This window comes from Etheostoma cragini, chromosome 12, assembly GCF_013103735.1.
Source record: "Etheostoma cragini isolate CJK2018 chromosome 12, CSU_Ecrag_1.0, whole genome shotgun sequence".
In the NCBI taxonomy this organism is placed as follows: Eukaryota; Metazoa; Chordata; class Actinopteri; order Perciformes; family Percidae; genus Etheostoma; species Etheostoma cragini.
In genome coordinates, this window is record NC_048418.1 from 22795668 (window position 1) to 22811444 (window position 15777).

General features: G+C 41.8%; 1 long non-coding RNA gene across 1 annotated transcript; it reads right to left on the reverse strand.

The window, feature by feature from the left end:
* Positions 1 to 204: 204 nt before the first annotated feature.
* Positions 205 to 15714, reverse strand: LOC117954164. The gene is made up of 3 exons (XR_004658765.1): positions 15705 to 15714; positions 7050 to 7054; positions 205 to 338 (listed from the first exon to the last, which is right to left on the reverse strand). It is a non-coding gene; the product is annotated as an uncharacterized LOC117954164 (long non-coding RNA).
* Between the last annotated feature and the right edge of the window lie 63 nt (positions 15715 to 15777).

Genomic DNA, 15777 nt, shown 5'->3' on the forward strand with positions numbered 1-15777 from the left:
TTTTTGGCATCATGGATCTCGACTCATGCATGTTTCAGCTCTGTGAACATCCTTATTGTTCTGATTCCGTTTCTATGTTATTTCTTGAGGCCTAAGGATACTAGATGTGTGACTCTGGTCTGTTGTCTTATTTCTAGCTTCACTAGAGAACCACAACGATCCCACATTGTCATTGATCCCCTCTGTTTCCATGGTAACTATGTGAAGCCCATGAGAAGGGGTGGGAACAACCTGACTCCTCCCGAAACAATATCATCATGATACTTATGTCACAATACGATGTTATTGGGATTTCAAACATACTGCAATATTCTGCTATATATTGCAATTTATAACTTCTAATTTTTCCTAATTTCCAGTGACGTCCCCAAAAGGAAAGTTTGTCAACATCTGTTTCATCTAAAAATCTACATTTCTCTGTTTCTTCATATCACTTCAGTTTTATTGCTGCAAAATGGATATGGATAGGATAGCACTTGTACATGTAAGCATGGACGCCTGGCCATTAGTAGTGTGTAAATGCTGTTGAAGGGCGGGTCTTGGTGTGGCCATATTGGAGGAAAACAAAACGCAACCTGCTCTGCCTTTGAGAAAATGAAAGCTCAGATTGGCCAATCTGGAATCCTCACCTTATGACATCATAAGGGGAAAGGTTACCTCCCATTTCTCTGATTTGTCCGCCCAGACAATTTGGCCCGCCCATGAGAAAGACAGAGACATCATGGCTTGCAAACAAGCAAAACATGTCAGTTGATTAAGATCGTACCCCCATCCTTCACCTTTGCCCCCCTCTCTCCTCCTTTAAGCTACAGACTCAGAAATGGCACATACTAAGGAAAGCTCATTGTGGGACGGGCTCTAGTGGCTGCAATTCTGCACCAAGGCGGAATTTTGGGAAAGAGACTTCCAATACAGTATTAGGGGACCACTAAGGCCTGTATTAAAGAGACTTCAGATACAGTATAAGGGGACCACTAAAGCCTGTATTAAAGAGACTTCAGATACAGTATAAGGGGACCACTAAGGTCTACATAAAAGAGACTTCAGATACAGTATTAGGGGACCACTAAAGCCTGTATTAAAGAGACTCCAGATACAGTATAAGGGGACCACTAAGGTGTACATAAAAGAGACTTCAAATACAGTATATGGGGACCACTAAGGTCTATATAAAAGAGACTTTAGAAACAGTATTAGGGGACCACCAAGGCCTATGTAAAGACCTTTAAACTACATGTTGATCGGTGTGTGTGTGTGTGTGTGTGTGTGTGCGTGTGTACATTTATACAATTTCTTTTTGTATTTTGAGTTAACTGATAACAAAGATGAATTTCTACATTTATGTTAGGCTGCATAAAGAAGCTTTAAGTTGTAATTCAAAAATTATTGAAATAACGTTACTGGGACCTGTGCTAAATAACTATGATAGTTGTTTATAGTGGTTAGACACTTCATGTGGTATTTCCTTCATTTATGTACAGTATATTTACAGTGTGTAGCTCTTAGTTCCTTCTGTCTTATAGTTAAGTTAAATTACTTAGTGTACTGGCTTCATAGTGACAGTATATACTGTACATCATGAGCATTGCAAAAGGTCATTGTCTTCAAAGTAAAAGCTCTATCTCTAATGACTCACTTTTAGGAGAGTGACTACTTTGAGTGAACATACGAGTTTGTATGAGAAGTTTTTCCCCCATCATGACAGCGATTCCCCAAAGAACCGCTCTTAGTTGAGGCAGTTGGCTGTGGGCTTGGTTTCCTACTGGGAATCCATGTTCTACTAAATATATAACCTTGCAGTATGTAGAAAAACTGTGGATGAAAGCTTCCACTTAACCGTGTTTTTCATTGAGGAAAGAAAAGCTGTTCTTTATTCTCTTTTGGCACCATTTCATACTCAATTAAGCCCCTAAGGAGATTCAAAACATGAAAAATAATTAAAGCATGTAAGAAAAAAAAAGTTAAGGAGGGTAAGGAGCGAACGGGAAAACGAAAGAAATGACAGCGGAAGACAAGAGGACAGACGCCGAGGACGAAGGGTGCAGTGCAGAAGGCTCGGCGCAGAGAAGAAGCAGCGGGTTGACTCCGGCCCTCTCATTATAAAGGTCATTAGTGGTTCTTCTCTTCTGGCGGCTGATTAATAACATCATTTGAATCAAAAGGCCGCTTAACTCAGGACCTCGGAATTGTAGTTTTAGAGAAAATAAGGTCATCAGAGAGTGAGAGAGGCTGCATTCAACACAACGCTCTGCTCTTCCATAGAAACCCTTTTTATCTTCAAGCAGTCTGCAGCGACATGCAGAGTCTTTCATCAAGTGGAGCCTGTTAAACACCTAAAACTCTAAAGCTTGGAAACTGAGTGTTTGATTAGAAAGTAGCCGACTGCACTGACTTAACGGCACTCAATTTGAGAGGAAATAAGGTTTTTCTTCTGATCTGGTGAACAGGCCGCTGGTGAAGTCACATCTAAAACGAGACCGGTTGATTGTCAGCGCACTTCAATTTGATTTGAACTTCATAAACCTGGCCTCTGTCTCTCATTTGGCATCACACCTGGCTCACTTTAAATTGGAATCTCTCCTTTCGACAGTGTTCATTATGGGTGTAATTGTCCTGTTTCTTTAGTGGCTGAAGCTTCAGCAGACTCACTGACTAACTTCTAAGTGCAAGGTCTTTTCATTCGTCACATCAAACTAAGACAAAAGATATGTTTTCATACATGAAAGTAAGGGACATTATGCAACCGTCACTCATTCAACGCTGCTGAAAGTGTGTAAAAGATGCAACAGACATGTCTACGTTATGTTTGGCAAGCAGGAAACACTTAACTGTACTTTCCACCTCCTCTGACAACTGGACTACCTTTCAGAAAAGATTCTCTGACTAAAGTTTAATATGAAACAAACTTTAAATTGGATAGATTCCACTGAAATTACCAGGTTACTTTTTCTTTGAAGTTTGGCTCACAGATCGTTTTAATAACAGCCTGACTCCGTCCAGGTATAACTACACACAACTGCTGCTTATAATGAATCGGCAACTGCAGAGAGTCTGCAGAGGCCAGAGCTCTCCTCCTCCACATTGACAATATCATCATGCAACCAGCGTGCTTCGGGCGTCGTGGTGCACTGATCTGACACAGATGAGGGTGAGGAAGAGATGAAAAGAATAAGACTGAGTAAGGCTGATTTAGACAGAGGAGAGGTAGAAAGACAGCATGGCGAGAGCAAGTCTTCTTATTATATTACCACTGACAGATCAGCTCTGCTATCACTCCACAGCTGAGATTCTCTCTGATTCCATTTAACGCCTCAAAATCAGTAATTAAGCCTGCATCTATACTACACAGAGCTGTGTGTGTGTGTGTGTGTGTGTGTGTGTGTGTGTGTGTGTGTGTGTGTGTGTGTGTGTGTGTGTGTGTCTGTGAGGTCTGCAGGCAGCAACCTCCCATGATTTTCTATGCAAATACGAAGAAGAGAAATCATCATGTTGTTCTGCGGTGTTAACTTCACCATAGGTAAACATGTTGTTGCTAAATGATAAAGAAAAGGGCGCCCACTGTGCATGACAGTTCATAGCTTTTATAACTTCATAAATGTCTTATCATATTGTCTCTTTGACTCAGTTTGTGCTTGTAAACCTTTATTGTGGCCTTCTTTCTGTTGAGTGTTAGTGTTTTTGATTTTGAGAAAAGAGAGGCTTTGTCCAATGAAGATAAACAAATAGATTTAATAACAAAATGACAAAAACATGTTTTTATGCTGCAGTGGGCTGAAAAGATGCTTCTCCCTCTTGGATCCACATTTGACATTCCCTTTCCTTCTTCAGCTTATTTTTACAAAAAACATCTTGTTATAACATGAGCTAAAAGGTCATTGAGCCGTTTATGCATTGTCGTGTTTCTTTAGAAATAAACAACGGACAAATAAGAGTCTTGAAACGCTTCAGATGTAAAGTTATTCACTGTCAAAGTGGCGCAAAAATGAATGGGATTCAATGGAATGTTAACAGCAGGTGATGGCTTCCTAGCATTAAAATGGCGCCATGGGAGCTACGCTTAGAGAGGAGAGGCTTACCCCCTTGATATTGATGGACAGAGCATCCGGTTTGGAAAAGTTCTATCTGAATTCCAGCAGAGGGTGACACGCAGGTTGCAAAAAGGAGATTGGTTTCTATAGAAGTCCACGGCGAAATTATCCACTTCTTACTTGATTTACTACCTCAGTAAACATCCTCATGAAGGGTTTATGGTCTCAATCGCTAGTTCTAACTCTTCTGCAACACAGAATGACGTTCATTTGTTGAATTATGGTCTTGTTGATTTTCAAATCAGCGATTAATAAAGGGGTGTTTTAGGGTGTGGCAATGATGTGATTGACAGTTCTCGGCCTGTCAATCATGACAGAGTGTTTAGCAAGGATATCCATGGCACGTGAACTTCAATTTTGGGGGTTGGCCACGTTTCATTCACTGTGACTTTGACACTTTGGTCGGCGGTTCAGCATTCTGACACTCATTAAGTTTTGGGTAAGTAATGCTACTTTGTGTTTTATTACTGTTTTTCGTTAGCCAACGTTAGCATCCCAATTAATATCAGTTAGCTAGCTAGCTAGATTGAACCTTTCTAACCAAGCTAGCGGGCTAACTAATTATGTTATGTAGACGTACAAACCGATTCAAACATTTATATTTAACGTTACAGTCTAATACAGTAGGTAGGCCTATGCACGGTTTTGCCGGTGATCTGTTTACAACGATATGTGATGTTATTGCTAATCGATGCGCATGTAATGGTATTGTTAGCTTAAAATCAAAGCCTGATATAGCTAATGTTATAGTTCAAATTCATAAACCCTATTCACACGGGATTAAAATCATTTTGAGGCAGCCTGGGATTTAGAAATAACCCCCTCACATCTGAGTTTTGTAAGGCGCGTTTATGGGACAAGCGGAGCGACTGCCTTTACTTGAATGAACTGAAATATATGTACTCCAAGAGTTGGGCATTGTTACCCAGAGGCGCCCGAAGGACAGGCACATCATCCCCGCCGCCAGAAAAGTCAATTTTAGTGGTAAAATCTTGCACATGAGAAAATATACAGTATGTTGTTGTAAATTTACGGGGCATGGTTGTTGGTGCCAGACGGGCCGGTCTGAGTATTTCACAATCTGCTCAGTTACCGGGATTTTCACGCAAAACAATATGGCTTTAGTTTAGCAAACTGTAAGGGACTTTTCATCATTTATTTAAGGGGCTACCGGACTTGTTTTGGGGTTTTCTGTCAGAGTAGACTTGACCCTCCCTTTGCCAGTAACACATTTTTCTGTGACCCTCCAAAATGATTGGGAAAAGAGGTGTGACCCTCCCCAACACTGTATTTATGCCTTCTGTTCTGGTTTGTGCTTGGCAAGGACAGAGGACAGGTAACCATTGCTTTTATACAACCATGACATACATGATTTAACCTCTGATTTCACATCTCACACATCATACTCCACTGTTATGGTGGCCATTTCAGTAGATTGACTCACTAACTTGTATGTTTATCATACATTTGATACTAATGAAACTATTAACACAAAAAGACAAAGCACTTTATACATTCCCTAAGATTTTCTAAATCAGTGGATATATCTGAAAATAACAGTAATGCCAGGTAAGGTTCTATCAGCAGTCTTTCAACCTTCAGTGCGAAATCAGCATCCGCAATTACCCTTTGTCACATATCATATATCATCCTTTGGGTGGAGCTGAACTAAAGGGTTGGATTTGGTTTACAAGGATGTCTGTGTGTTATGGATTTGCATGTTTTAGGAAGGTCAAGGCTAAAGAGGACGTTTGAAAGGCCAAATTTCTAATTTGTTTTACCAAAGGTCATTAAACAGAATGGGGTGCCCCGGCCTCTGGCCTCAGAGATTATTCCCATGAGATTAGGCATTAAAAACACAAACACACACAAAAATCGAATAAAGCTCTTATTAGCTCTTATAAGCCATACACATCAACAGCAGGTCTGGGCTTTTTGCCATACAGCCTCTATAAAACTGGATTTACAGCAGGAATTTACCTCTCAAAGGAAGTAAATTATCAACCCAAAGATGTGAGGAGGAAAAGCATCAACAAATTACATCATTGGCGTGTTAGGGAGGGCTCAGAGAGGACAATGATGGAGTCGAGGAGTTGATAATTCCTTCAAGTACGAGGCTTTGGTTGGCTGTGATCTCCGTATTTTACAGCGATAGTACACCGCTGGAAAGATTAAGAAGTGTTAAATTGCGTCATTTATGTTCTAGAAAGGTGAAATTGTGATAGAAGTTGGTGCCTTCTAGACTGAGTAAACGCCGGTACATGTATTCCATTGCTACCGAACGCTGTCCATTAACCCTTTGAACCTGCAGCCACTGAAGCACAAACAGCTCCACTCTGATTCAGTAGAGTCATTAGCATCTCCATTTATTGACCACACGCAGTAGTTCAGCTCCTGTAGATAACAATTCAAACCAAAGCCAATGTACTAAACAACCTTCAGTTACTGAGAAGTGGCTCATTACGGCAGAGCAACTCATCCATCCATCCATCCATCCATCCATCCGTTTGTCCATTTTTCTCTGCTTATCTGAGGCAGCATACTAAGCAACGTTTTCCAGCTCTTCCTGGGGAACCTCGAGACATTCCAAGGCCAGACAAGATATATGAGCTCTTCAACATGTTCTGGGTTTACCCCGGGGCCTCTTACCATTTGGACGTGCCTGGAAAACGGGAGACACCCAGGAGGCTTCCTGGTCAGATATCTGAACCACCTCAACTGGCCAGGGACTCAGTTGTTCCCAATATTCAGCCTGGGAAAGAAAGTCACAGTTGAAATAAAGCTGTGCAGGGGAAACATTATGACACTAAATCAACAGATGAGTGGTGACATTTCGATGGAGAGCGCTGACACAGTCCTGAGCTCTGAGAAACCTTTCAGGTCACCGATAAAAATGTTGAATTGTTGTGTGGTTGCTTAACCTTTTGCAGCAAAGTGCCAATGGGAGATAAGGTGCTTAACTTTTTCTGTGTCTGTTGTTGTCTGCTGTCCTCCCCCATCCTTTGGCATGCTTATCCTCTGTTTGTTTTGTCTGTTGTCTGGCTGGCCGTGAGGGCGTACCTACCTAGAGGCGTGGCTTCCCATCCCCTGTTCCGTCATCCGCTCAGCTGTTTCCCATCAACTCATCAACTCCTGCCATACATAAACCCGGGATGACCACCTCTTCGGCGCCAGATTGTTACATGCTCTCCCGTGGTAACTTGGCTCTCAGTTTTAGTTCTCATAATTGTTCTAGTGTTCACTCTCGTGTTTGTTTTCGTGTTTTCTCGTGTTCACCTTGTCTACTCTGCCTCTCCGCACATATCCATCCGAGCTGCCTTCCACCATCCCGCCGACCTGTCACCTGTTCTGTTGGAATTTCCACTACACTCATTAAACCACCTTTTACGTTATCCTGTTTTCCGAGTACTGTTTGTATCTCTGTGTTCTGGGTCTCACGAACTCTAACGGTGTCAGTCGGAGCATTAGTGTCAGCGTAGATCGAGTCAAGACTGGGGACACGTGATGATTCGAATATTCGACTTTCAGGGGGCAGCACTAGTTCGGTCGGGAAAAATACATCTTAACCCAGTGAATTACACAATTACTACATAACTCTTCATAAGTTACAACATAATTCCCAAAATATTGTAGCACCTCCATCCAAAGTAAAACTGACCAGTCAACCCGCAGAATATTCTAATTAAAAGCAGCTGCTGACAATTTAAATGACAAAAGATTCCTCTATTATGAAACGGCTCAGTTGCAGAGTAATAAAATAGGATTACACTTGACTTGACTGTTTGCTACTTTTCCAGCACCAGCCAAGCAGGTTCAATAGTTTTCATAGTGAAGTAAGAGGAGGAACCAGTAGAGCCGGACATTTATTTCATGGGTGTTGGGGGAGACCAATCCAGAGCTAAAATGATAACAAACCTTTTACATCCTTCAGGTGACCAGAAACACAACTCCAATTATAGGATGATGTTGCGCCGTGTCTGGTGGATGTGTAAATTAGCAACTGTCTGCCATGACTTTATGAAACAATTTATAAAGCAATTTATAAATACATCCAAGGTGGGATTTTCTTTTCTGAGTGGGATGATTTTGAAGATAGTAAAGGCTATAATAAATTTGACATCACTATCCATTCAATGAAGCATTACATATTTGTCCCACGTATGCATAATCTATTTTCCTGCAGATAACTGCGGATGGAAACTGCTAATATCAGAGTTATAGTTATGGAAGCAGACTGCTAAAAGGAAATGGAAATGCTCACCTGTTGTGGAATTGAGGTCAGAGCTTTTACAAGGTTTGTTTTGTTGGTGAATGCAACAGCTGCCAGTAGCATCTTACCTTTCTCACTTTCTCTCTCTATCTCTCTCTCTGTCTCCGCCGGTCAGTAATTGATGTTGACATGGGAGGAGAAATAGTTTGCTCAGATCCGCCCTGTTGGATGCCCCAAGGGAAAATGGATGTCAACTGTGTGTAGCTGGAGAGATGCCAGTTCACCTCATGGGCACTGCCAAGGTGCTCTTAGGCAAGGCACTGAACCCCCAACTGCTCGGGGCGCCTTTCTACTGACTGTCATTCACTCTGACATCTCTCCATTAGTGCATGTGTAGGCACTGAGCATGTGTGTGTAATTCAGGCCTGTGTGTAATGTGTAAAATAACAACAGAGTGTAAATTATAATTTCCCCTTGCGGGATAAATAAAGTAGACATTTATTATTATTATTATTTATCACAGGAAGAGGCCCTACAGAGAAAAATGGTAAACAGCAAGAACAAAAGATGAGGAGTGAAATAAAGAAAATAGGGAACAAGTAGACGAGAGACAGAAGGAGAGAGATGGACAGGAAGAGGACAGCAATGGCACAATGAGAGAGAGAAAGAGGCAGAGGAGGAAAGGACACATGTGAAGGAGAAACTGGATCTAAATGGAGAGTGTAGCCTGAGGCAGCGCTAACTGCATTAAGAGTTAGCGAAGAGCAGGAAATGATGTTATTACCAAGTAGTGTGAAGCAGGTTATTAGAAATGAATAATTGTCCAAATGGACAGTATATCTGAGCAACTTCATTTTTATAGGTTGGTGCCTGATAGCAGAACAGCAGTCCTCAGAGCCCTCAGAGCAGTTGTGTGGAGCCATGAGGAGTGATGATGTCTTCTGTGGCTCTCGCAGAGCTTTGTCAGAGAGTGAGAAAATAATACAAGGGTCTATAAATACATTAGTTGCATTATGGGATGTGTAGTAGTTTTAACGTGACCTATACGGGAGAATGCAACACATAGAGACACTTGTCGCACACACCAGATTTGATTGGAACTGTTGAGGTAAAATGCATTTAGAATGTAAGAGACTTTACTTTCAGTTCAAATAAAACACCTTTCCGAAATAGCTCTGGTAAAATTTAAATGTAAATAATAAACCAAGAAAAGCTTACATTTTTGTAAGATCACTTTTTGGGGGCATTTTCGGCCTTTATTTTTGACAGGACCGCTGAAGACAAAAGGGGAGAGAGAGGGGGGAATGACATGCAGTAAAGGGACGCAGGTCGGAGTCAAACCCAGGGCCGCTGCATTGAGGAGTAAACCTCTATATACAGGCGCCCGTTTTACCAACTGAGCTCTCTGGGCGCCTGGTAACGCTTAATTATTAGAAATAATGTGCTATAGGTAATTGACAATATATTGTATAGCCTACCGTATGAGGATTGTTATGTTAAATTTACCTATCTGTGTTTCTTGTATTTAATGTTTGTCTGTGTTGCAAATGGAGCTGATGGGGGAAAAAAAATCTTGAGCTGACAAGGTATAATTATCAAAGGGAACAACTCCCGCTAGCCTGAAAATGTAAACCCAAATCGGAAAGTTTAAGGATCTTGCACTGAGTAATGAAAATGGACCAACTTGGCACCAAATGTGCATTTGAAAATCTCATAGCACGCAATTGGATAACACTATGACCAATCACAACAACACACGGGGTGACGTATCCAGAGCCCCATACACTTAGCTGCTCGCTAACGGGTAGATTAAACTGTCATCCTGTGTTCAGCTCACCTCTGGCCCCGCCTATGTCAGATACCCTGATGTGATTGGTGCAACTCGGCTAGTTAATGAGCAGCATTACCGAATGACAGTGTAACTCGCTGAGCAAATTCAAATTGGGCTCTCACAAGAACTTTGGATTTCCAGGGTAAATTCCTGCAGCAGTTTGTTGCCGATCATCTAAGAAGCAGCACTTGTCGTGACAGCTCAGACGGCAGCTTCAGGATCTAATCTGCTCTTTCATCTCTGCAGACGTCAGACGAACTCCTCTGAAACTCCTCACAGGATCTCAGTCCTCAAAGTATCTGTCGACAGTCTTTCATGTGAGTAAGAAGAGCACCAGAGGTTTGGATGGCATTTGGCAACATGTTGCATTTCAGAGGGAACAGTAACATCTAACGGCACAAAGAAAATGAGACCCTCGAGTTCTGCAATGTCGGATCATAAGAGAACCTCCAGGCCCTTCTCGGGAGACAGATTTAGAGCTGTCTGTGAAGCAGAAAAAAACTACATGAGAGTCATGAGAGAGTTTTGGCTATCAGCATGCTAATGGCAACTTTTGAACTGATTAGATTTCAGGGATGTAAATGTTACCTATAATAACTTCACCATAGGTTTGTAATTTATTGTTCCAAAAGATTTAAATCAATTATGTAATTAACAGCCTTTTAGGACAGGATGCTGCCCTCACTAATTGGCGGGTTTTAATGCCACCATGTTTCCCTAGTTTTCTTTTGGAGCCATGACGTTCAAATGCAAGATCATGTTGTCAACTGATCTGTTGTCAGTTCTAGGTGCTATCAGCAGGTTGACGTCTTGGTCTCAGAGGGTCCAGTAATCTGCAGACAATCTCTCTGTCCTAATAGCAGGTTTATTCCACTGACCCTCTCCTTGGCATTTCCCGCTGTTGAGCCTATTTCTCTCTTTCAGTGAGTTTTGTTCCAGATGAGAGCAGCTGTCAGTCACAGATGACGGGCTGGAGATGCTCACAGGTTGTTAAGACTCTGAAGCCTCCTATTGTGAAGCTCAGGGTCTAATATCATGCTTCACTCCCTCAGGGATCCAAAATCTGTCACTTGAACATACACTCAGTTGTACAAACAAGTATTTAGAGCAAGCTGTGAAGTCAGTTTAGAGCCAGGACGTCTAAAGCAACTGAAGTTGTTACAAGTTTTTGCTGTCACCAGGTTAGTTTTTCCTAGTTTCATCCAGTGATGGAAGACTGCAGGTGCTGACGTCCTGGCTTCACTATGTAACCAGTGCAGCGCATGTTTCTGATCTTTTGTCACAAACGCAACTCAAAAAACAACCCTAATGTTTTGACAATTAAGAAAAAGCTCAGTTCTGGTTTTAGGGTTTCGACCTGCCCATAGCCAACGGCTTCTCGGAGTTAACATCCCCCTTTTACTCCTGGATTAGTATGACGTAGGAAACACAGGGCTGGCAGTAGCCTGTCTTCAGCCCAGCTGAACCGTTGCCTGGCTTCAGCTCAGCTGAACCATTGCCTGGTTCCAGCCCAACTGACCAGTCGCATGTTCAAGTCCAGCTGAACTGTCACTTGGTTCAAGCCTAGCTGGCCCTTCACCTGCTTCTGGCAGTCTTTGACGGCCTGCTCGTTCCCTGGAGGGATTGATCCTTCACTGTTGTGCTCGGCCTACAGAGGGGTTTCATCGTTATCACCGGCATCCTGAGAGTCCTCAACGTCCTGCACGGAGTTGCTTGGGCCCCAGATCAAGAACAGACTTTATGTTGTAAGTTTGGAAATAAACTCTTTATTCTGCATTTTGGGTCCAAGCCTCGCCTACAAGTCCGGATTTTTATATTCAGTAGTTACATAAATACAGTATTGAGTGCAGAGCACAGTGATTTGCGGTAATCCATGTGGGAAGAGATAAATGGATATATGAGCATCTCAATCTCAGAGATCTCAATTCGTTAATATTTCTCAAATGGAAAAAACAAGATTGTGTTAGCTGCTTTAAATTTGAGTCAAACAGGGTAGTGTGATTAAACATCACAAGCAAGCAAGATTCTGTTAGCAGGGTGTAGCAAGGCATTGCAGGGCGCAACACTGGACAATAGCGACAGCTGCAAACATGATTTAGGTGCCATCCTAATGCAAGGAAAACTGCTGGGCGACATACATACATATTTTTTTTTTTGATTTGGCAATATCAAGTACAATGTTTTTATTTATTTAACCTTTATTCAACCAGGAAGTCCCTTGACATTGAAATCTCTTTTTCGAGGGAGACCTGGCCAAGACGGCACACCAGTCACAATTTAAACAGAAAGACAGCATAGACAAAAATCACACATGGAGGAAAGGAACATGTTACATGTGGCAGTTACATTTTTGAATTACATGACATTTTAACATGGCCTTAATGTAGGGCTGCTCGATCATGGAAAAAATATCCATTAATCTTGGATATAATGGATGGTGACCAGGGTATAATCTTTTAGTGTCCTTTATCTCACAGAGTCATTGGATTAGGGTCAGAGGCAGCTGGACTGCAGGGTTAGCTAATGTTCCCAGACAACAAAGTTTGTTTTGCCTTTTTTTGCTGACCAAACACTGCTGTGGCTGCCCTCCTTCTGTCATCTTTACTCAACTTTTTAAATTCCAGCGGATGAAATGCACACGACTCGCCTCCCTGACTGTGTCGGAGAGTTTATGGCTCATCATCATTCAGAACACAAGACAAAATAAGCTTGCAAAACAGAACATGGCAAAATAATCGTTGGGAGCCAAAATCAAAATTGAAATCGAAATTCAATTAATTGCACAGCCCTAATACAATGTATGCCCTGCAGAAAATGAACTTGTTGAGTAGTTTTTACTTTTAGTATTGCCTCATGATAATAAAACAAATTAACCCTGCAATAGAGAAAACGTTATACGCAATTTGCTGATTAGTGTAATGGCACGTCTTTACTTTTCAGCTTTGTTATTGTGATGTGTTGATGCCTTTTGAGAGAATTAGGAGACTAGAGCGTCTGCTGTGTAATCCAGCAGTTAGCATGTTCATTCCTGGCAGAGACGCTCAACAACTGTTGACTGTCTGAGACTTCCAGGATGTTGCTGCCAGTCTGATCAGCTTTGATCCAGAAGAACAAGAACCTACGTTCCTCTTACATAGAAACTAATAGGTTTAGTGAAGCTGATGTCTGTAGTTGTATAACAGGATAAGGATAAAAAAGAGGAAAAATTTATACTGAGCTCACCTGATCTCCTTCTTTGTCTGACCTGGTTTTACAAATCCAGGGTTATAAAACATCTTCAGGCTGTTTTTAACCTTTCTTGAACCAGATGTGAATCCAATTCCAGATTGGCTCATCTGAGCTTTCATTTTCTCAAATGCAGAGCAGGATACCCAGGGCTTGGTTTACATCTATCACCAGTTGTCGCCACTGGGGGACCATGGGCAGGCTGGGGGAACTCATGTTAACAAAAAAAAAAAAACTCAGAAAGTTGAGGTCTCTCAAACCTCATAGCCGGGCAGGGTTTGTTTGGGGTTTCGGTTGTATATTGAGTTCTATTTGCTGGCTTTCCACACATTTATCTACACTTATGCACTCACTACGCCCGTGATATGACAGATGTACTGTACAAAAGAACTTTTCAACAAGATTCATTATGGGTTTAATAAATTGGCTTTAATTTATTCCCTAATTATGTGTAGTCTCCCTTCTTTTTTCTTGAATTTGATCTGGTTCAAGACAGCATGGGAGAAACGGAGGAAATAATGCGAGGAGAGAGGAAGTAAGGAAATGTGTTTTAGAGGGATAATTCATCTTTCCTATCAAGTTAGCGAACGGTGGTCAGCTGCACGGCTTCTGTGTATCCACGCTCTAAGCTCCTATGAGATCCATCCACGCTCCTCGTGACAGTGACAAGAACTTCAAGACCCATTAAATTGAAAAAAACAACACTAAAACCTTTCAGCGTAACAAAACCCAATATCTCTCCTCAGAGATAACCTGAGGTAACCTGCTGCTGTCTTAATCAGCCTGCAGGCATTTCACACCATTTGTCAGCTAAGGATTAAACAATGCAGAGCTATCAGTACCTAAGGCTTTCTAACTCTAACAATTTCCTTTTCACACACAACCTACCAGAAAAAAACTGGATCTAGTTTGCAGAGAACTTTTTGCACTTTGTGCACTTTCTTTTCTTTTCTTCCTGTTATTCATTCTAAAAGAAGTTCATTGAACCCAGGCAGCAGAGGTAATTATATTAGTTGTTAAAGGTTCATGGCTGGAATGTGTTTTCCTTCAATCCTTTATCTATTCAGTTTTTTCAGATGAGCCACTTGCGCTCTGTCGTCAAAGGTTTTTTACCAGAATGACGTGAAGATGATTCGAGTGCTATGCATTTGTTTTCAACATATACAGTAATTATATGTTTTTTGTTCCAGATGGGTCCCAGATGGGTTCCATCATCTCAGGACACTGAGTTAAACATTACACTGTGGATAACTATAATAATCACACATCTTTAAACCCTTTGGGGTCCGACTCCAGTTTTGGGTTTTTGGATACAGTGCACTGAAACTGGCAAAGGTTAAATAGTTAAACATCACTGTCAGCACCCAGGTGAAACACACCGGGCGCAAAAGCATCGCAAATTGCCTGCAAAGCTTGGATCAGGGCATGAAGTTAGCTTTTTTGACCACCTGCCACACTTTTTTTCCACATAAAGGTGAAAAACAGTAATTCTATGAGCCTAATCGTGGACATTGCACCGTCATCACATGCTGTAGTAGGGGGGCCCGCCTTGATAATCCAGCATAAAGGCATGCTTTCCTTTCCTGGGCTGGGACACACATTCATATGGTATGTTAAAGGATTTATTGGACTTTAACGTCACATCTGTGTTCTTTCCTGGATCCACAATGTGTGATTGTTTGTGTGTGCGAGCCTCAGTCTTGTGCTTTTTGAGCTCTTTATAAAAAGATCAAATCAATTTGCTAGTTGGCTTAAATGAATGCTAATTTTTATATCACTTTCATTCCAACCTTTACTACATAAATTCCGATGCATCATTGTAAAATACACAGAGGAGTTATCGTCTGTTAGAGACTCCTTCCTGGCTCCCAGCAGCTTGATCTCTGCTCTGCTTTCAAAGAGACTCAGTGTCTTTTCTGTTTGAGCCAACTGGGGGGGGCGGCCGGGCAGCAGGCCTCCAACAGCCTGCAGCTGCTGCTGTGAATATAAAGCAGAGTCCGAGTGCATCCATCACCAGCCCGCTCCATCTGGTGTTCAACAGAAATATAAGCATGGAAAGAAAAAGGCAGTGGCTCAGGAACAAATCACATATGTCCTTTAAGACATAAGACACTTTAAGTTAAGCTAATGTCTTTTTGCTTGCCTCAGTACAGTACAGCGCAGCTGGCTGCGGAGGAGTATTATAACGTTACAGCATCGCAATAGTGTCAAGGAGGAGAGATTCAGCAAAGCAGGACTGAGAGCCTGGGGCATCTTGGTATATTTAGTATAAAACACAAAACCAATAAAGCCTGAGTTTTCATTGAGATAAAAAGAACTTGGGGGTCATGTTGGAAGACCCAGCTTCGACCCATCTTCAATGCTCTAACTGAGGGAAGGAGGTTGTTCCCCAAAATCTTGCAATACATGGCCCCGGTCATCCT